The sequence below is a fragment of the Phyllobates terribilis genome, unplaced genomic scaffold, assembly GCF_046119375.1.
Source record: "Phyllobates terribilis strain yellow unplaced genomic scaffold, ASM4611937v1 Scaffold_5__5_contigs__length_657084704, whole genome shotgun sequence".
NCBI lineage: Eukaryota > Metazoa > Chordata > Amphibia > Anura > Dendrobatidae > Phyllobates > Phyllobates terribilis.
Window position 1 is genome coordinate 540,490,939 of NW_027362765.1, and position 21,573 is coordinate 540,512,511.

Below are 21,573 nucleotides of genomic sequence, written 5' to 3' on the forward strand. Positions count from 1 at the left end.
GCGACAGCGAAACGCGTGTTGGATGCAGGACGCACACATGTGACACTATATATCTTGGGGTCAGTACCTATCTATTCATTTACTTACCTGTATGCTAAGTGTATTTGTCTTAGTCATGTTTACCACTTTAATGTAATATCCACTACTTGTATTTATAGCTATATATTTATTCAATATCTATCCACTTGGATTTAGTTATTATAAGGACGATTTTACTTATATATGGATTAGCTTTGTACCTAATTGCACCTTGCATGTTATTTGTGGATATATATATATACTTCTGTTAATCTTAACTGATGTGCATGTACCTATGTTGATAGGTTTACCATATTACACCTTAGTGTACCTTTGTGTGTGTCATATCGACCTTTCCTATTTTACTATTTCTTGGTTTTTGTTTTTTAATATTTTTATATTAATTACTTAATAAAAGTCAGTAATTTTATCCATTCCTATGGTTAGGCGTCTATCTGTTGGTTATATAATTTAAATTTGGTTAAAGATTGTATTGAGGATGTTAAAAACAGAAAAGGGAAGATGGCCATTTTATCAATTGATTTTGAAAAAGCTTTCGACAGGGTCTCTCATTTTTATCTTTTTAAGGTTTTTGAGAAAATGGGTATACCGGAAGGTTTTTATTGTACAAGCAAAATTGTTGTTAATGGTTTTAAAACGCAGGATGTTCTTTTAAAATCTGGGGTGAAGCAGGGGTGCCCCTTATCACCATTACTTTTTATCTGTGCCTTGGAACCTCTTTTATGTACAATCTGTAATGATAAGAAAATTTGTGGTGTACCTCTACCTGGTGGGAAAAATCTAGAAGCGAAAATAATTAGTTATATGGATGATGTAGCAATTTTATGTCCTAATTCACCATCTTTGCAATTTTCTCTTAAACAGATTCAATCTTTCTGCGTAGGATCTGGTTTTAAGGTTAATTTTAATAAATGTAATATTTTAAATATTCATGATATGGTTTTATACGATGTAAACATTCCGGTAACAAGTTCTATTACTATTTTAGGTGTTTCTTTTAATGAATTAGATTATGGTCTTAACAATTGGGAATCAGTAGCCCAGAAGCTGAACACAAAAATAAGTATGTGGAATTTGAGAAAATTAACCATGGAGGGTAAGGTGTTGATTATAAAAATGATGATTTTATCCTTCCTTTTATATCTTGGTCTGGTGTTCCCTCCCCCAAAGAATATGTTGAAAAAAATTACTAAAGTTTTGTTTTACCTTTTTCTGGAGCTCAAAAATGGAGAAACTAAAGAGAGAAATTGTGATAAAACCAAAATGTAAAGGAGGTAAAGATTTTCCAGATTTTAACAGGTTCCTTTAAATAAAATTTTTCTGTTTCTGTTTTAATTCCCTTTTTAAAGATAACTATTGGTCCTTTTTTATGCGCTTTAATGCTGGTATTTTTATGAGAAGGTTGGGGTGGTTTAAGACAGTTTTATTTTCCCCATACGCTTTTAATCTGCCAAAGTATTATGTCATTTTAGGTAAAATAGTTAAAAATTTTAATCTAGAGGGAAAAAGTGTTGAAGAAATACGAAGTAGTAAGAAATTGATTAAAGAATTTTGTAAAGAGGAGGTTTTATGTGATATTGGGAATTATGATGATAAACAAACTGTAAATATGTGGAAAATGATTAATGAAATTTATCTTTTTAATGTGCAGAGAGATATGGCCTGGAGCTGTATGCATAAGTGTCTTCCTTGTCAGGCATTCCAGTGCAGAAGCGGATTTGTGGGATCTGCCATCTGCCTAAGAAACGGATGCCAAGAAGAGGAGACAGTGAGACATTTATTATGGACTTGTGACTTTGCAAAGACATTCTGGCGAAGATTATTCAGCCTTCTGGGCAGAGTGGCAGATCTCCAGGATTTGGACTATACTGCTGTCATTTATGGACTTATGGGATGCTCGACAGGGGATCAAAAGATAATGGCATGGAAGACATTGAATTGCACCAAACTCGCTCTCTGAAACATATTGGTTTTTAAAAATGATGAGTTATCAGTGGATGATGTTCTGGGATTCTGTCTAAGTGAAATGTATATTTATTATTTATTGGATAGGAAAAAGAATGTGATTTTATCAAACAAATGGCATGTAAATTTGTGGAATACAATGATATGAATCTTTGTAGTTTCATTATGTCCTAAAGGTCTATATAACTTATGGTTTGTTTTAAAAAATATTGTAATTTTTGTGAATATATTTAATTTTATGCAAATGTATGTAATTTTATGAAAGTTTTAAGCAAAGGGTTGTATCCCTGTGAATGGGATAGCCAAATCCAAAAAAAAATCTTTTCCTATCAGTTTAATATCTGATACGTCCCCTATACGTACACCTATTTTCACACATTCTCCTCTCCACTCCCCCCTAAAGTCCCACGCGCCTCTAGACCAAGAAGGGTGGGGGGTAGAGAGGGTAACTAATTATTGAACAAACGAGCAGCGGTCCCCCCTGCTTCTCAGTCTGTAGGCTCCCTACAGACTGAAGCTGGTTGCTGCAGCACAGCTAGATAAAGGCCAGGAGCCCATTATGACACGTGCAATGTATGTTCCATTCTTCCATTCTTGCATTATTTTATTGTCACATTGTTAGGGGGCAATGGAACAATGGGCCAATGGAATAATGCAAGAATGGAAGAATGGAACAGACATTGCATGTGTCATAATGGGCTACTAGCTATTATCTGCGGTGATGTAGCAGCCAGCTTCAGTGTGTAGGTAGCCTACAGACTGGCAAGCAAGGGGGACCGCTGCTGGTTTGTGCATTAATTAGTTATCCTCTCTACCCCGCCTCCCCTGGTCTTGAGGTGCGTGGGACATTGCTGAGGGGAATGTGTGAAAATAGGTGGACTTCTGCAGATTAAAAACGTGTGGAGTGCATCTGCAACAAGCAGTATAGTTGTGTTTTTTTTAAGGTGTCTATTGATGAACAACATGTCTTCTTAAGGGGAGTCTTTGTCCCTATTCCTCCAATCGGAGCCTTCTTGGGCCCAGGGTGCAGCCATAGGCCAAAACCAATTCAGGCAATCGCTTCTCGGCCTTCTGGCTAAGATCAAGTGTAGTATCTTTTCTTATCAGTTTAATATCTGATATGTCCCGTTTACGTCCAACTATTTTCACATATTCTCCTCTCCTCTCACCCCTAATGTCCCCCGCGCCTCAAGACCAGGAAGGGTGGGGGGTAGAGAGGGTAACTAATTATTGAACAAACGAGCAGCGGTCCCCCCTGCTTCCCAGTCTGTAGGCTACCTACATACTGAATCTAGCTTCTGCAGCACAGCTAGGTAAAAGCCAGGAGCCCATTATGACACGTGCAATGTATGTTCCATTCTTCCATTCCTTCATTATTCCATTGTCCCATTGCTAGGGGGCAATGGAACAATGGGCCAATGGAATAATGGAAGAATGGAACAGACATTGCATGTGTCATAATGGTCTCCTGGCTTTTATCTGGCAGTGCTGCATCAGCCAGCTTCAGTCTGTAGGGAGCCTACAGACTGGGAAGCAGGGGAGACAGCTTCTCCTTTGTTCATTAATTAGTTATCCTCCCCCCCCCCAGTCTTGAGGTGCGTGGGACATTAGGGGGAGGAGAATGTGTGAAAGTAGGTGGACTTATGCAGATTAAAATCTTGTGGGGTGCATCTGCAACAAGCAGTATAGTTGTGGGTTTTAAGGTGTCTATTGATGAACAACATGTCTTCCTAAGGGGAGTCTTTGTCCCTATCCCTACAATTACAGCTATACAAAGAAAATGATAAAGTCCACTCACCTTGATTAAGGTTTTGCTAAGCTTAAACACGTAGCGGTTTTTTACTCTGTTTGCCCATATGGTGTGAATTGGCTCTTTTTGTAAGTGCATTTTTTATGGAAATATCATCCTTCAAATAAATGGAAATTTTAATTACACCACATCGCTGGAGTCTCCTCACTCGCTGGATTTTGGTTTGAAGTTGTATCCCTGCAATTGGTGCCTTCTTGGGGCTAGGGTGCAGCCATAGGCCAAAACCAATTCAGGTAATCGCTTCTCGACCTTTTGGCTAAGATCAAGTGTAGTATTTTTCGAAAAGGCGGCATGGCACTCGCCGCCTTAGTAGATTGTTACATTATGCACACTGGGGTTTGGGTGTTTGCTAGTACGCCAGGTGGCTTATGTAGTCATCTAGTGGAAAGCATGGCCCCCAAGGATCGACGCCATTAGGCTGGGGAAGATTGAAAGTGCGAAGTGTGAAGTGCCCCAGGAGTGATGAACCTGGGGTGCCTTAACTCACTGGGATTGGGAACCCCACTTGAGTTTATGGCACATTTGCACAAGCACTTCTTTTCACTCTTCTAGCACAAACCCTTCTCCAGGCCTTCTGGCCTTAGGATGGGGAATTTTTTAAATTTACGGTCGGAGGTCCTGTCAGTATTACACTGAAAACACCTTCACTATTTATTTTATTTATTATATTTTTGTTACTGTGTGTCACCTATTCACGTGTGTCCACATGTCCCTTGGATTTTGTCGGTATGCGGTTACCTTACGGGTTCCTCTCTTGGCAGGTCTAGGGGGGAGTGTGTGGCCATCAGTTTCCGCTCCCCCCTGAACTCCCCTGGCTCTCCTCTTTCAGGAGGAGAGCGTTCTTGGCTTCTCTCTTCCGGGAGGGGAGCACAGTCTTTGACTCCCAGTGCCTTGCTCGGGAGAGAACTCGGGGAGGCGCTGGGGGTAAGATTAGGTCGCCTCTGTCCCTGTTCCTCACTGTGGACTTCTGGCTCAGAGGGACAGGGAATGGTTTGGGGGACCCTTCTCCTTTTGGAGACGGTTTCAAGTTGACCAGCATCCTAGTGCACTTTTTTGTGGCACTTGTCACTTTTTTAAGCGCACTCGGGTTTAGACACAAATTCGGGCTTTCAAAAAAAAATCTTTTCTTATCAGTTTAATATCTGATATGTCCCCTACACGTCCACCTATTTTCACACATTCTCCGATCCTCTCCCCACTAATGTCCCCCGCGCCTCAAGACCGGGAAGGGTGGGGGTAGAGAGGGTAAGTAATTATTGAACAAACGAGCAGCGGTCCCCCCTGCTTCCCAGTCTGTAGGCTCCCTACAGACTGAAGCTGGCTGTTGCAGCACAGCTAGATAAAAGCCAGGAGTCCATTATGACACGTGAAATGTCTGTTCGATTCCTCCATTCTTGCATTATTCCATTGTCCCATTGTTAGGGGGCAATGGAACAATGGGACAATGGAATAATGCAAGAATGGAGCAGACATTGCAAGTGTCATAATAAGCTCCTGGCTTTTATCTGGCAGTGCTGCAGCAGCCAGCTTCAGTCTGTAGGGAGCCTACAGACTGGGAAGCAGGGGGGACCGCTGCACGTTGGTTTATTCATTAATTAGTTATCCTCTCTACCGCCCCCGGTCTTGAGGCGGGACATTAGGGGGGGAGAGAATGTGTGAAAATAGGTGAACTTATGCAGATTAAAAACGTGTGGGGTGCATCTGCAACAAACAGTATAGTTGTGGGTTTTAAGGTGTCTATTGATGAGCAACATGTCTTCCTAAGGGGAATCTTTGTCCCAATCCCTACAATGGGTGCCTTCTTGGGGCCAGGGTGCCGCCATAGGCCAAAACCAAGTCAGGTAATTGCTTCTCTGCCTTTTGGCTAAGATAAAGCGTATTATCTTTTCTTATCAGTTTAATATCTGATACGTCCCCTATACTTCCACCTATTTTCACACATTCTCCTCTCACCCCTAATGTCCCACGCGCTTCAAGACCAGGAAGGGTGGGGGGTAGAGAGGGTAAGTAATTATTGAATAAACGAGCAGCGGTCCCCCCTGCTTCCCAGTCTGTAGGCTCCCTACAGACTGAAGCTAGCTGCTGCAGCACAGCTAGGTAAAAGCCAAGAGCCCATTATGACACGTGCAATGTCTGTTCCATTCTTGGATTCTTGCATTATTCCATTGTCCCATTGTTAGGGGACAATGAAACGATGGAATAATGCAAGAATGGAACAGACATTGCACGTGTCATAATAAGCTCCTGGCCTTTTACTGGCAGTGCTGCAGCAGCCAGCTTCAGTCTGTAGGGAGCCTACAGACTGGGAAGCAGGGGGGACCTCTGCTCATTTGTTTGTTCATTAATTAGCTATCCTCTCTACCCTGTCCCCGTTCTTGAGGTGGGACATTGAGGGGGGGAATGTTTGAAAATAGGTGGACTTATGCAGATTAAAAAAGTGTGGGTTGCAGATGCAACAAGCAGTATAGTTGTGGGTTTTAAGATGTCTATTGATGAACAACATGTCTTCCTAAGGGGAGTCTTTGTCCCTATCCCTACAATGGGTGTCTTTTTGGGGCCAGGGTGCAGCCATAGGCCAAAACCAATTCAGGTAATCGTTTCTCGCCCTTTTGGCTAAGACCATTTGTCTTGTCTGGGGTCCTTGAGTGTTTTCCCTTGCCCTTCCGGCAACGCCATTTTGATGGCTTAAGCTGGTTGCTGCTTTAGGGGGAGAACGAGGAGGAACAAGAGAGTGATCATAATGGGCGTGAATATACGCTATGCTGGGACCGATGACTATTGGGTTCCCATCGCACTCCGCATTGAAGTTGATGCTGCTGTCAGCGAGTGTTTCAATCTGTCGTATATGATGCACGAGGTGATCTTCAAAATCCTGGAAGTGACAAGAGAAAACATTGTCAGCCTGCAGGAATCCCAGAGGAAGGATGGCATGTCTTGGTGCTGCAATCTATGGCGGCTTGCCGGAACCTGTACAAGAAGTTGAAGGAGCAGGAGAAGAATCCAACCTTGGATGGTTTGACCTTTACAGTCTTGTACTCCAAAGGTGATGTTCCCCTAGTCATATTTATGTGTAATCCCTTTGTGCATGAACTTGACATTGCGGCTTTTCTTACGAGGCATTGTGACTTTGTGAGCAACAGCCACAAAATCATGAACGAGGAGAACTTATGGACTGGCAAATACAGATATTTTGTCAGATTTGGGGAAAGTTCTTCCGAGCCTGGAGGTGTTCATTACCCTCCCCAAAGTTTCTCCATCGGGAGGGATAGGGGTATTCTCTTCTTTCCTGAGGCCCCAGGTTTTTTTGCAGGAAATGTAAGAAGTACGGCCACTTACAAGAGGTTTGTACTGCTGTACCTGTTTGCTCCAAGTGACGCGCCCCCTGGGCCTGTGTTGTGCAGGGGAACCCGGAACCGGGCCTGTTGTAGAATGCTAGGGGTTGTAGTCTCCGTGTGGCGGTGACCCGGTCCGTGCCCAGGGTGGTCAAACCAGTGGCAGTCTTAATGTATAGCAAATGTCCGACTATGCCACCCGTGGATTGCGGTCAGTGGGGACCGCCGCTGCGCTGCCGACCGCTGAGGCTGATGTTGTTTGCGCAGCCGAGTATGGGATAACTCCGCACGGGAGAAGTATTGCCTCAGGGCAGCTAATGTGAGAGATGATGGGAGTGATGGTGTGAGGGTCCCAGAGCTAATGGTGCTGGTGCGGCAAGGAATCACAGAGACGTGAGGTGCAGTTCAGGGTCTTTACTGATGGTACCAGGCAGACCCTCCCGGGAGTACTGGCTAGTATAAGGGGCCTGGTCACTCTGCGAGCAAGCAGGAGTTCCCCTGGCCAGGTGGAGTTGTAGGCCTCCCCGTTTATCTGCACTCTTCCTGGCTACCTTGCTGTCAGCGGTTACAAGTAGCCCACGTCCCTGAGTATACCGTGTGGTGCTCACCCGTATGGCTGGTGACTTGGGGCCTTCTGTTAGCCTCCGCTCCTGGATGGTGGCGCTGGTCCCTTCTTTGTGACTGAGCCTCCGGGCTTCTATGGCCAGAGGACCTGGAATCCCCTGCCGGTTGGTTTCTGCTGCTAGGTATATATCAGTCCCCACAGCCTCGGACTCCTGTGTCCGGTTTTAGTAACTTCAGCCAGGGCGAGCTATATCTCTGCTCACAGCCCCTGACCTTCAGCTGCTGCTCCTACAGAGCTCCTGTTCTCACTTTCCCTCTCCAGGCTCTGACTGCTCTGCTTGTTCTGCAGGCTCTGACTCTGTCTGCAGCTTCACTCACTAATCCCGCCCCAGACCCAGTTTATAAGGGCAGATTCCTCCCCTCCCAGGTCTGGGTGGGCCGTGTTGCATGTTTAGGGCTCCTGGCCAGAGAAACCTCCCACTTGCTCTCAGACATAATATCTCTATTACTGTGGCAACCAGACCCCTGGGGTGTCACATTCCCACCTAGTAAATTTTAGTACTCCGGGACTAAACACATTTTTAAAACATAATAACAGGGTATAAACAATAATACGATAACATTTTTACAAGAAGCTTTAGTTCTTTAAAGGTCACGGCGTGTCCGCAACCGGGTGTCCATATCACCCAAGGTGAAGTTTTTGAAACAAGAGGGTGTCCATGTCACCCAAGGTGAAACTTTAAGCGAAGTAGGGGACCTGTCCAAATCAAACCCCTTGCGTTGGCCTTGGGCGTGGCTGCAAGGGTAGACTAACTACTTTGGGCCGCAAGGAGGCCACGCCAGACAGGTTTTCTCTTCCGCGGCCGTCTTTGCAAGAGGCACCAAGGTGCAACTATCTACAAAACTGTTCCGGTTATCCAGCATCCATAACCTGTTAGTCCATAAAAATCTGCAGGGTAACTGAGAAACATAATTAATAACAGGCAACAAACATAAACCATAAACAGTTAACAGATAAATTCACAGTGCATTAGTTTAGATTCTCCAGCGAGCGGGCATTTGACCTCTAGTGACTCTAGTGGACCTACGGAGCTCACTAACTGGTCCTGCACTACAGGGTGTAGGAGGTGTTGTAGGTAAGCTGGGCAGCTGTCTGCGCACTCTTTGGCTCACTAGGGGCACGGCAGGCTCACTACTAGCAGAGGGTTGATTCTCCTGTGCTGCTGGTGTGGATTCTTCTGCCTCTTGGGCCGGCTGCTCTTCCAACTCTACCGGTTCCTCTGTAGGCACTTGCGGGGCTGGCTGGAGAAAGGTGAGGACGGGTACCACGACAGCGCCGTTTACTTGTGTCCAAGACCGGGGGAAGTCTCCGAGTACGGTACTGATCATTTCTTCCCTTTCCTCTGCGGGTTGAGAGTTTCCTTGATCTTCTTCAGGGCTTTGCAGCTGCTCGGGACACTTCTTCAGGTGGTCTCTGGAGACAATGGCTGTGGTTTCTCCTCCATCCTTACTGATTACACAGATTTTTGGGTTCTCATGGCTTGATGGCAGTACGGTGTACGGGTCCTTCTCCCACTGGTCGTCCAACTTGTGGAGCCGCCTCTTCCTCTTCAAGACCTGCTCTCCAGGTACCAGGGGAACAGCGGGAGCATACTGGTTATAAGCCTTCTCTTGCCTTTCTCTAGCTTGAGACAGACTTCGCTCGACGCTCTCCTGTACTTTCCGATACTGCTGCTGCCGTTCTGTATCCCAGTCTGCCTCTGGCGAGGTGTCCTCAGGTGTCAGGACTCCCATATCCAGGTCAATAGGCAGCTTACCAGGTCTTGCTCTCATTAGGTAAGCCAGGGTACAGTTGGTGGAACCTACAGGGATGTGGTTATACAGGTCCACCAGATCAGGCAGTTTCTCAGGCCACAGACTGCGTTCTTCCAGGGGCAACGTTTTTAGCAGATCTATCACCACCTGGTTCATCTTCTCGCAGAGTTCATTGGTTTGAGGGTGATAGGGCGTTGTTCTTATCTTCTTGCAGCCATACAGGTTGCAGAACTCCTGGAAAACCTCCGCTTCGAAGGCTGGTCCTTGGACTGTCAACACTTGGTCCGGGTACCCGTGTGGACGGCAGAAGTGCTGCTGGAAGGCTCTAGCTGCTGTTTGAGCCGTTAAGTCCTTGACCGGGACCACCACCAGGAACCGGGAGTAATGATCTACGATTGTGAGGGCGTAGACATACCCAGATCTGCTTGGAGCCAGTTTCACATGGTCCAGGGCTACCAGTTGCAGTGGCTGTCTGGTGATGATGGGCTGCAGGGGAGTCTTCTGGCTGGCTCGGTCTTTTCTTCTCAGGTGGCACGGGCCACAGTCTCTGCACCACCTCTCGATGGCTCCTCTCATGCCTACCCAGTAGAACCGTTCATGCAACAAGAACTCCAGCTTCTTCCATCCGAAATGCCCTGCTCCGTTGTGGTATGCCTCCAGAACCATAGCCGCGTCTCGTCTTGGGACCACTACCTGCCAGGTCAACTCATGTGTTCGAGAGTTAACCATTCTCCGGCACAGCTTCTCCCTGTAGAGGAACAGCTTACTTTTCTCCTTCCACAGTTGCTTGGTCTCCTCCGGAGCATCTGGGTCAAGACGGGCATCGGCCTGGGTCAGCATTTCCTTCACCAAATGGACTGCGGGATCACTGTCTTGCGTCTCCGCCCAGTTGTAGTGGGGCAAGGGATTGAACATCACGGAGCGCCTGTCCTTCACACGGTGGGAATACAGGGTAATCCCATGACGGTGGAACGCAGGGAGCTCAACTTCTTCCAGATCTTCTGGATCTTCCCCTACGTCCGGTAAGTTCGGCATTCTAGACAGGGCATCCGCGTTGGCATTTGAGCGTCCTGCCCGGTATTTGATGGTGAATTCAAAGTTGGACAGGCGGGCCATCCATCTCTGTTCCAGGGCACCGAGCCTTGCAGTGTCCAGGTGTGTCAACGGGTTGTTATCCGTGTACACGGTGAATTTGGAGGAGGCAAGGTAATGCTTGAAACGTTCGGTCACTGCCCACACTACTGCCAGGAACTCCAGCTTGAATGAGCTATAATTCTCAGGGTTCCTCTCCGTGGGCCGTAGCTTTCGGCTGGCGTAAGCGATTACCCGTTCTTTCCCTTGCTGGATCTGGGACAGTACGGCTCCTAGCCCGATGTTGCTTGCGTCCGTGTGAAGGATAAAGGGCTGGCTGTAGTCTGGATATGCCAGGATTTCATCCCCCGTGAGGGCCATCTTCAGCTGGCAGAAGGACTCCTCTTCCAGCTTTTCCCACCTAAAGGGCGGCTTCTGGTTTTTTGCTTTCCGAGATTGACCTATCAGGAGGTCCTGCATAGGGGCTGCCATTTTGGTGAAACCGGGAATGAATCTTCAGTAGTAGCCTACTAACCCGAGGAACTGCCGCACTTCCTTTATGCTGGAGGGTCTTGGCCAGTCCTTAATCACGGTGATCTTATCAGGGTCGGGAGCCACTCCGTCAGCACTCACCACGTGTCCCAGGTACTGCACCTTTGGTTTCAGGAGGTGACACTTGGAGGGTTTCACCTTTAGGCCGTAGTTTGCCAGAGCTTCAAACACTTCTGCCAGGTGTTTCAGGTGGTCCTCGTAGGTCTTGGAATAGACGATGACATCGTCCAGGTATAACAGGACCGTCTCGAAGTTCCGGTGTCCCAGACAGCATTCCATCAACCGTTGGAAGGTTCCTGGTGCGTTGCAGAGCCCGAACGGCATACAGTTAAATTCGCTGAGACCCATCGGGGTGGTGAATGCGGTCTTCTCCCGGTCCGCCTCTGCTACAGGAACCTGCCAGTACCCGCTAGTGAGATCCAAGGTAGAGAAGAAGTTAGCAGATTTTAATGTAGCTAAGGACTCTTCTATCCTTGGTAACGGGTACGCATCTTTGTGTGTGATACGGTTGACCTTCCTGTAGTCTACACACATTCTCATGGTGTTGTCTTTCTTTTTCACTAAGACTAGTGGAGCTGCCCAGGGGCTACAGCTGTCCCTGATTACCCCAGCCTCCTTCATGTCTCTAAGCATCCCCTTGGCGTGTTGGTAGTGTGCCGGGGGTACGGGTCGGTATCTCTCCTTTATGGGAGGATGGTCTCCCGTGGGGATGTGGTGTTCTACCCCCTTTACTCGCCCGAAGTCTAGCGGGTGTTTACTAAACACTCTCTCGTACTCTCGAACCACCCGATAGACTCCCTGTTTCTGGTGTGAGGGAGTGGAGTCAGTACCCAAATGCAGTTGCTGACACCAGTCGTCCATTGGTTTCTTAGAGCCGTTACCTTCCTCTGGTTGAGATGGAGGCAAGGGTTCCACGGCCTGTACAGAGTTCCGGTTGATGGTGAACAATTTGGCTAGCGTGGCATACCGGGGCAGGTGTACTTCTCTCTCCCCGATATTTATGATGCGAACGGGCACCCTCCCATGGCGCACATCGACCACCCCCCGTGCTGTCAAAATGGTGGGTCTACTGTTTGAGTAGACGGGTTCTACCATTGCTTGGTAGTCTCTACCTCTTAGACCAATAGCTGCCCGGCACCAAATCATCATCTCACTTTTTGGGGGCATGGCAATAGGGAACGGGTCACACATTCTCACGCTACCTATCTCACCACCAGATAGTTCCACCTGTTGCCGCTTCATCAGTGCCCGGATCTCTTTTTGGAGCACACGCTGCTGGCCGGAACTGGCGTTCTTGGCAACCTGCTGTAAAATGAGAATCACCTCTGCAAGACAATTTTCAATCACATTAGTTCCCAAGGTTATTCTAGGGTGACTCTCATGACGGTCTATGTCCACTATAGTCAGTCCTTGTGCCGCCAGTTCGACTTTACCGATTTTAATGGTCACTTCCTTGAATCCCACCTGCGTCACGGGCTGACCATTGCTGGCGATGATACTCAGGTCGTCATCTGGGTAGCGGGTTATGTCCGAGTCACTCCAGTACTGCTTAAAGAGCACGTACGGGATGGTGGTCACCTGTGACCCAGTGTCTAGTAGGGCACTCATAGGAATGCCATCCAGTACCACAGGCAAGATTGGACGTCCCCCTACGTATCTATCACGCCAGTTTGATGGGCCTGATGGTCTTATGCCTGGGGGTTGGCCCTCTACCCCAGGTTGTGCCCGTTTAAATGACAGTACCTTGCCACATGTCCAGGTTGATTGCAGCGGCGGCAGATGGGTCGTCCGTCCTCGTATCTGTCGCTGGGTCTTCCTCTGGCCGGTGGGGTCCTCCTCAGTCGGGGCCACGGGACGTCCTCCGGTCCGGATGCCAGCTGGATCTTTACTGGAGAAGAGACCTGTAAAGACTGCACAGTTCTGGTTAGCGCGGCAACGCTCTTAGTCAGCTCTTGGACCTGATGGTGCAGGTCTGTAGCCGGGTCACTGTTTAAAGCCTGCGCATCAGCTCCCACAGGCCCTGCAGACAAGGGCGCCGTCTCCTGGTGGTAAGTGATAGCAGGGCGCCTGTGGGTCACAGCGCCACCTGGTGCCAGTTCTCGGAGCACCCGGATGGCTCTGTCCTTGAACTGTGCAAAGTCCAGGTCAGGGTCCTGTAAGGCCATTGCCCGCAACTGGGTTCGGTGGGCATTGCACAGTAGACCCTCAATAAATTGTTCAGTCAACAGCTTATCTTCATTTCCCACGCTGTCAGGGTCTGCCTGCTTAATGGCTCTCACTGCCTCTTGTAGGATTAGAGCATAGTCTCTTATACTCTCATGTGCCCGCTGTTTACACCCGTAAAATCTGAGCTTTATTTCGGCTGAGGTGCGGGTATCAAATGTGTCTTTCAGCCGGGCTAGTATTTCTCTGACAGTCCTCTTCCTCCCAGGTGGCCAGGACTTTACCTCCCTTTGGGCTGCCCCGATTAATTGGTCCACCAGGATGCTCACTTTTTGCTCTTCTGTGAGGGGGTACACCTGGAAGAGGCTATCCAGTCTTTCTCTAAAGTCATTTAGAGTATGTGACTCCCCTGAGTACTGGGGTAGCCAGGTTGCCCCCGGGATATAGCGCATGGTGAATGGCATGACTGCTGCAGCGGTTGCGCTGGCGGTGGCTGTGGCAGTGGAGCTCCCCTCGGTATCCGGCATCCTCCTCCCCCCTAGTGGACCGTGGCCTACCTTGCGATGCTCTTCTTCCGTAGGCCGCGGCTCCGCAGTCGATCGTCGGGGTTGAGGACCTGGCGTCGCGCTCCGATGACGTCAGCGTCACTCTTCCTCCCTTCCAGGACCTTGCGCAGCGTCAGAGCGTGGGGCAGAGCTTCGGATCTCGCGCGCTTTTGGCGTCTACGCCCCTCTTCTTCCCGTGCGGTGTCCCGAAGATGGCGTCCGAAGGCGGGAAGCAGCTGCGGATGGCGGGAAGAAGGCAGAAGACGGCGGGAAACGGTCCAAGATGGCGTCTGATGGCGGGAATCGGCTCCGGATGGCGGGAAACTTCACCACAGGTAAGTATAAAAGTCTCTTTTTCAGGCACGCAGTACCCGGTGGTTGCGGGCACGAAATCCTGCCGACTACGCCAATGTTGACGCGCCCCCTGGGCCTGTGTTGTGCAGGGGAACCCGGAACCGGGCCTGTTGTAGAATGCTGGGGGTTGTAGTCTCCGTGTGGCGGTGACCCGGTCCGTGCCCAGGGTGGTCAAACCAGTGGCAGTCTTAATGTATAGCAAATGTCCGACTACGCCACCCGTGGATTGCGGTCAGTGGGGACCGCCGCTGCGCTGCCGACCGCTGAGGCTGATGTTGTTTGCGCAGCCGAGTATGGGATAACTCCCCACGGGAGAAGTATTGCCTCAGGGCAGCTAATGTGAGAGATGATGGGAGTGATGGTGTGAGGGTCCCAGTGCTAATGGTGCTGGTGCGGCAAGGAATCACAGAGACGTGAGGTGCAGTTCAGGGTCTTTACTGATGGTACAAGGCAGACCCTCCCGGGAGTACTGGCTAGTATAAGGGGCCTGGTCAGTCTGCGAGCAAGCAGGAGTTCCCCTGGCCAGGTGGAGTTGTAGGCCTCCCCGTTTATCTGCACTCTTCCTGGCTACCTTGCTGTCAGCGGTTACAAGTAGCCCACGTCCCTGAGTATACCGTGTGGTGCTCACCCGTATGGCTGGTGACTTGGGGCCTTCTGTTAGCCTCCGCTCCTGGATGGCGGCGCTGGTCCCTTCTTTGTGACTGAGCCTCCGGGCTTCTATGGCCAGAGGACCTGGAATCCCCTGCCGGTTGGTTTCTGCTGCTGGGTATATATCAGTCCCCACAGCCTCGGACTCCTGTGTCCGGTTTTAGTAACTTCAGCCAGGGCGAGCTATATCTCTGCTCACAGCCCCTGGCCTTCAGCTGCTGCTTCTACAGAGCTCCTGTTCTCACTTTCCCTCTCCAGGCTCTGACTGCTCTGCTTGTTCTGCAGGCTCTGACTCTGTCTGCAGCTTCACTCACTAATCCCGCCCCAGACCCAGTTTATAAGGGCAGATTCCTCCCCTCCCAGGTCTGGGTGGGCCGTGTTGCATGTTTAGGGCTCCTGACCAGAGAAACCTCCCACTTGCTCTCAGACATAATATCTCTATTACTGTGGCAACCAGACCCCTGGGGTGTCACACAAGTGCAACCAAAGTGGGCATGTTGCTAAGGACTGTACCAATCCGATTGTTTGCAATGCTTGTGGTATGGGGGGCATGCCTTTAAGGATTGTACTCATCGTGCGAATGAGGGCAAGGCAAGGGCATACTCTGAGGTGGTCACAAACTCTCCGAGGCCTAGGAGTGTGGCACCTGAGGCCGCAGTGTCTTCCAGGGTGAAGGTAGTGGAACAGCGTGTGGAGACTGCTCCAGTGGGGGAGTCTGCTGACCTACTGATGGAGCCCGGAAGAGTGGAAGAGGTTCTGTCAGCTGAGATGGATGTTTCTTTCTATCAGGGGAGTTTCATCGACTCCTTTTGTGAAGAACGTGAGGTAGCCTTGGAAACCCCAGCGGACCCGGCTCTCAGTTAGAGCTGTGAAAGTCTGGATGAAGAGGGAGTTGGAGGTCAAGGAGACTTCACTGAGACTGGGGTGAGGTCTTCTGAGGAACCGGACCGTGCTAAGAATAAAAGGGCCCGGTTGTCTGAACCATCAAGTAGCCAATGAGTTGCAAGACCGGTGAGTGAGCGGGATTACCCAGTGGGTTCTTGTTCTCCTGCATCAATGGCTTACCTGGAGGTGAATTTGGAGTCCACTATCTTTCAGCTAAGTGGGAGTTTGCCAGATGAGAAAGGATAAGGAAGGCGTGTTTTTTTCTGAGACTGAGTTTATGGTTTGTTGAGCCAATGAATGGTCTCTAAAACAAATTGGGTCATCACATTCCTAATGTAAGACTTCTAAAGTCTAGAGTTAGAAGATCTGTGATTCTGAACTTCTTACATAACCATTCCTTTGATATTATGTGTCTACAGGAGTGTGGTATAGAAGAACCCCAGGAAGAACCCCAGGAAGACGCTGATTGGCCATATGGCCAGCATATCTGGTCTGGCTCTAGTGGGAATAAAAATGATGGAGTTGGGATAATATTAAATAATAGAAATGTTGTTTTTGAATGTTATAAGGTAATAGAGGTGGGTCGTTGCATCTCTGCAGTTGTGTGTGGGAGGGGGTGGAAAGTTAAAATAATAAATATTTATGGTCCTACAAAAAAAGAGGACAGGTTCAGTTTATTAGATAAATTATGTTTAGAATTACCTGTTAGGATTCCTGTGATAGTAACAGGTAATTTTAACTGTGTAACTGAGGGGAAAGTTGATGCCTCAGGAAAAAAAATTAGCAAACATTATTTCAGATTTTTTCTTTTTTGATGCTGCTGAGGTTTTTTTGGGGAAGTTGCCACCACCAACCTATAAAGCTGACAGGGGTGGGATAACATCTAGGATTCATAGGATGTTTTTTTCTAAAAAATATAATATGTGATGGTTTTTCTCAATTTTCAGTTCCTTTTTCGGACCATGTGTGACTGAAAGGTGAGTTTAGAGGAGATTTAAGGTGAGTGCATGGGAGAGGTGTGTGGAAATTGAATATGAGTTTGCTTGAAGATGAGAAAGTTGTGAATGATTTTAAGAAAAAAAATAGTTGGTGTAAATCTCAAAAGAGTAGGTTTGAAAGTGTGTTGGTGTGGTGGGATTGGATGAAGTATGAGGTGCAAAAGTTTTTTCGTCGATGGGGCTATAAAAAGGCTGCCATGGTAAGGAGTCAATATAAAGATTTAATGATGAGGATGGAATGGCTGGAGAAAATGAGGATGTGTGGTGTGGATGTGGGTGATTTGTTAAGAAGTGTGAGAGAGGATTTGAAGAGGACTTTGGAGAGGAAGGGAAGGGAAATCATTTTTAGGTCCAAGGTGGTCCATCTTGATAAAGATGAAAAGTGTTCAAGATATTTCTTTAAAAAAATATATGGTAAGAAGGAGGGTATGGAGGAGATTTTTGATGTGGATGGTGTTTGAGTGAGTGGGAAGGATGTAATGAAGGAAGTGGTCGCATTTTATGCTGAGTTGTTAGGCAGGAAGTGGGTGGATGAGAGTTTGAAAGAAGAAGTGCTTAAGACTTTGGATTGTAAGGTGGATGAGGATGGATGTTCTGGTCTATGTGAGGCAGTGATTGAGGAAGAAGTTAAGAAAGCGGTGTTTGGTGCAAAGAAGAATGTGACGCCTGGGAAGGATGGTTTGCCTGTGGAGCTATATGTTATGATGTGGGAAGTGATGGGTATGGATTTAGTGGAGGTGTGTCAGTTTATGTGGGAGAATGGGATGCTTGTGGGTTCAATGAAGGATGGAGTGGTGGTCTTAATTCATAAGAAAGGGGATAAAAGGTGTTTGAGTAATCGGAGGCCAATTACCCTTCTGAACGCCGATTGTAAGGTATTCAGTAAAATTTTGACGTGTCGGATGCGTGTGATTATAGCTGACGTGGTTGGTAAAGATCAAGTGTGTGCAGTGCCTGGTAGATGTATGACGGATAATCTGTGTCTTTTAAGAGATGTGTTGTGGGATTGTAAAGTAAGAAAGCAGAAGTGTATGGTGATGGCTGTTGACTTTGAAAAGGTGTTTGATCGTGTGTCTCATATGTTTCTATTTGAAGCTTTGCGTAGAATGGATTTTCCAGAGAAATTTGTGTGCCGTGAGAGAATTGTATGGGGAGGTGGTGAGTGAATTTCTGGTGAATGGGTTTTTGAGTGAGAAAGTGTGTATTAGGTCTAGCGTGAGGCAAGGTTGACCCATGTCACCGGTATTATTTGTGTGTGTGATTGAGCCACTGCTGTGTATGATTCGGAAAGAGAAAGTGGTTCGTGGTTTGTTAGTGTCGAGGAATGGTGGAATGACTGTGAAAGTCTTAGGATATAGGGATAATGTGGTGAGTGAGAGTATGGCCTCTATGGAGAGAGTAAAATTGTTGTTGAATCTCTTTTGTGGCTAGTCAGCGTTTCGTGTGAATTGGAACAAATGCATGTTTAAATGTTTTGGTGACAATAGGATTAAGATGGATGGTGTGGCTGGTGCGGATGGTGCAATTAAAGTTTTGGGAGTTTATTTTAATGATGATTTGAGAGGTTATGAGAGTTAGGATGAATGTGGTGAGCGGATTGTGCGGAAGATGAATTTTTGGAAGTTAAGTTCTTTGTCTTTGGTAGGGAAGGTTCTTATTATTAAGGCTGTTATTCTCCCTATTTTGCTTTACGTTTCTTGTATCTTTCCAGTGCCCTATAGGAAAATTAAAAAAGTGGCGAAACTCATTTTTGTGTTTTTTTGGGGCAGTAGGATGGAAAGACTTAAGAGGGAGATTTTGTTTAAGCAATATTTGCATGGTGGACTGAAGCTCCCGAATATTGAAGTGTTTCTAACATTGCATTTTATTAAGACTATGGTCATTTTGATTGGGAAGAATAATAAAGGGGCATTTATGTGTAAGTATTTGGCTGGATGGATGCTGTATGGTCTGAATTGGGTGAAACGTGATAAGAATGTGCCTGTTGCGTTTAAGTGTCCTGAGTAGTGTTGAGCATTCCGATACTGAAATATCGGGTATCGGCCGATATTCGCGGTATCGGAATTCCGATACTTAATTCCGATACTTTTGCAATATCGTATACCGGAATCGGAAGTTCCCATAATGCAATGAGCCATTTTCATTTTATTCAGCCAATGAGGATCCTAAGAAGTGTGGGCACATCCTGTTAGGCATGTAGGCATCTTAACTAATGGCATGGCTGTGATTGGCTGCTGAAATGATGTCATGATGCACTATAAAAGCCGCCGCCGCCATTTTGAGCTCACTCTGCTGTGAATTCAGTTAGGGATAGGATGCTGTTGTTCTGAGGGACAGTTTTAGCTACCTATTTGGTCTATTCTGCTTTACCCAAGCTACTTTATAAATCGCTGTGCCTTGCAGTGCTAGTGCACAGTTCTCTGTGCTGTTCACCGCTTTCTGCAAGGTCTCTGTGTGTGAGTGCAGCTCACCCTGTAGTGTGTGCTTCAGCCACGTCTGGTTATAGTGCACTCAGTGTGTGTCACTGCCTCAAACATTGTCCTTTTTTGCCAATTCATAATTTTTCCTGATATCTCCTATTAGTGTGGTGGTTCCATCCGTATTCAGCTAAATTTGTTCCAAACACACTATATAGGAGTAGATAGAGAAATTTTTTTGGTCTTGCAGCGCTAGTGCACAGTGCCCTGCAACTGTACTGTTCACCGCTGTCTGCAAGGTCTGGTGTGTGAGTGCAGCTCACCCTGTAGTGTGTGCTTCAACCACGTCTGGTTGTAGTGCACTCAGTGTGTGTCACTGCCTCATACATTGTCCTTTTTTGCCAATTCATAATTTTTCCTGATATCTCCTATTAGTGTGGTGGTTCCATCCGTATTCAGCTAAATTTGTTCCAAACACACTATATAGGAGTAGATAGATAAATTTTTTTGGTCTTGCAGCGCTAGTGCACAGTGCTCTGCATCTGTACTGTTCACCGCTGTCTGCAAGGTCTGGTGTGTGAGTGCAGCTCACCCTGTAGTGTGTGCTTCAACCACGTCTGGTTGTAGTGCACTCAGTGTGTGTCACTGCCTCATACATTGTCCTTTTTTGCCAATTCATAATTTTTCCTGATTTCTCCTATTAGTGTGGTGGTTCCATCCGTATTCAGCTAAATTGGTTCCAAACACACTATATAGGAGTAGTTAGAGGAGCCTTTCTGCAGCATTGGGCCCTGCAGCCCCAGCCAGATTAGTATTAGCCTATTTTTTGCAGCCTCATCTATTGCATTGTAGGTTACCTTCCTACATTGTAATAGCTACAAAAAGTTTGTGATACTATCGTTATTACATCTTTAGGCACATCCAGTGTCTTTTTGTGACAAAAAAAACCTAAATAAAGTTCACCAAACACTTCACTTTACAGTTGTGTAGGCCACATTAGCTCATATTAAAGTCTAGTCCACACTTTATAAAATTAGTGTTTCTTATACCTGTTAGCAGCTGTTCAGGAATAAGCACACTAAGCCCTTAGTACTTTTCTGCCTATCTTTATCAGTCTACCAAGATGAAGAAGGCAGGGAGTAAGGCATGTGGTGGTGGGCGTGGGCGTGGAGTTTCTGCAGGGAGAGGACGTGAGGATTCTGTGCCTGCAGGGAGAGGACGTGGGGATTCTGTGCCTGCTGCGGGCACCAGTGACTCAGCATCTCCCAGTTTTACCAGGGAACAGTCCTTTATGCGCAGCTTTGTAGGAGCTAGCCGTACCCCACTGCTGCGGGAGGACCAAATTGAAGCCGTTGTCGGATGGATGGCAGCTAACGCATCGACTTCAATTAGTTCCAGATCCTCTCAGGTCCTGAGCACTGAAGAGCACCCATCTGTCTCTTCACCACCTGCCAAATTGCCCAGGCAGTCAGAGAGCCCTGGACAGGAGCCATCTCTACTTCTGTTCTCTGAATCTCTTGGCTTGGAAAGAGGGGGCCAGCCAAGCAGAATTCGAGAATTTGAAGAAGAGGTAGTATGCAGTGATGCGCAACCGTTTTGTCTCTCTGAATCTGAAGAGGCGGGTGGGCCAGTGCCTATGGTCAGCAGCACACCTCAGTACGCATCTGATGATGAGACTCAGGTGCCACTTTCTGGTGCGTACTGTGCTGTCGAGACTACCCAGGAGAAGCAGTTGTTTGAAGAGGGTGGTGTAGATGATGAGGTCCTTGACCCATCATGGCGTGAGGGACAGGAAGGTGGTCGGAGCAGCTCTGAGGAAGAGATTCCCCGAACAGCCCAAAAAGGAGGGAGAGGGAGGGGGCAGACTTGGTTGCCTGTAGCCTCCACTTCGGCACCCATTAGGAGCATGGCTCTTCCAAAATCCAAAGCGGGCGCTCCCAAGACTTGCAGTGCCTGGTCCTTTTTTGACACAGTTGCAGATGACATTTGCTTTGTCAAATGCAAGCTGTGTAATCAGAAGGTGAAAAGAGGGAAAAGTGTCAGCAACCTCAATACCACAAATATGTGGAAACATGTGCGGACCAAGCACGTGGTGGAGTTACAAAAACACACTGAAGACCTAGGCCAACCTACAGTGCCACCTACCACCTCTTCAGCTCGTGTTGTAGCCTCTTCCTCCAGCTCACACACAGCTGGTTCGGCTTCCTCACAGGATCGCCATGGAAGAATCTCTGGCACTGTTGTACAGAGACACAGTGTAATTCCACCCACAGCACCACTTTCCCAGTCATCCTCACACTCCCAGGCCAGTCTACAGCCATCGTTAGCACAGACATGGGAGAAAAGGCGCCCATACTCGGCAAACCACCCCCGAGCACAGGATCTGAATGCTGGCATTGCTAAACTACTGGCCCT

The 21,573-nt window shown here is 47.6% G+C and overlaps 2 pseudogenes; both read left to right on the forward strand.

Moving 5' to 3' along the window:
* The first annotated feature begins 3,059 nt into the window (after positions 1–3,059).
* On the forward strand, positions 3,060–3,178 carry LOC141150863 (U2 spliceosomal RNA; annotated as a pseudogene).
* A 2,480-nt stretch (positions 3,179–5,658) lies between these two features.
* LOC141150953 (U2 spliceosomal RNA) lies at positions 5,659–5,757 on the forward strand (annotated as a pseudogene).
* The last annotated feature ends 15,816 nt before the right edge of the window (positions 5,758–21,573 follow it).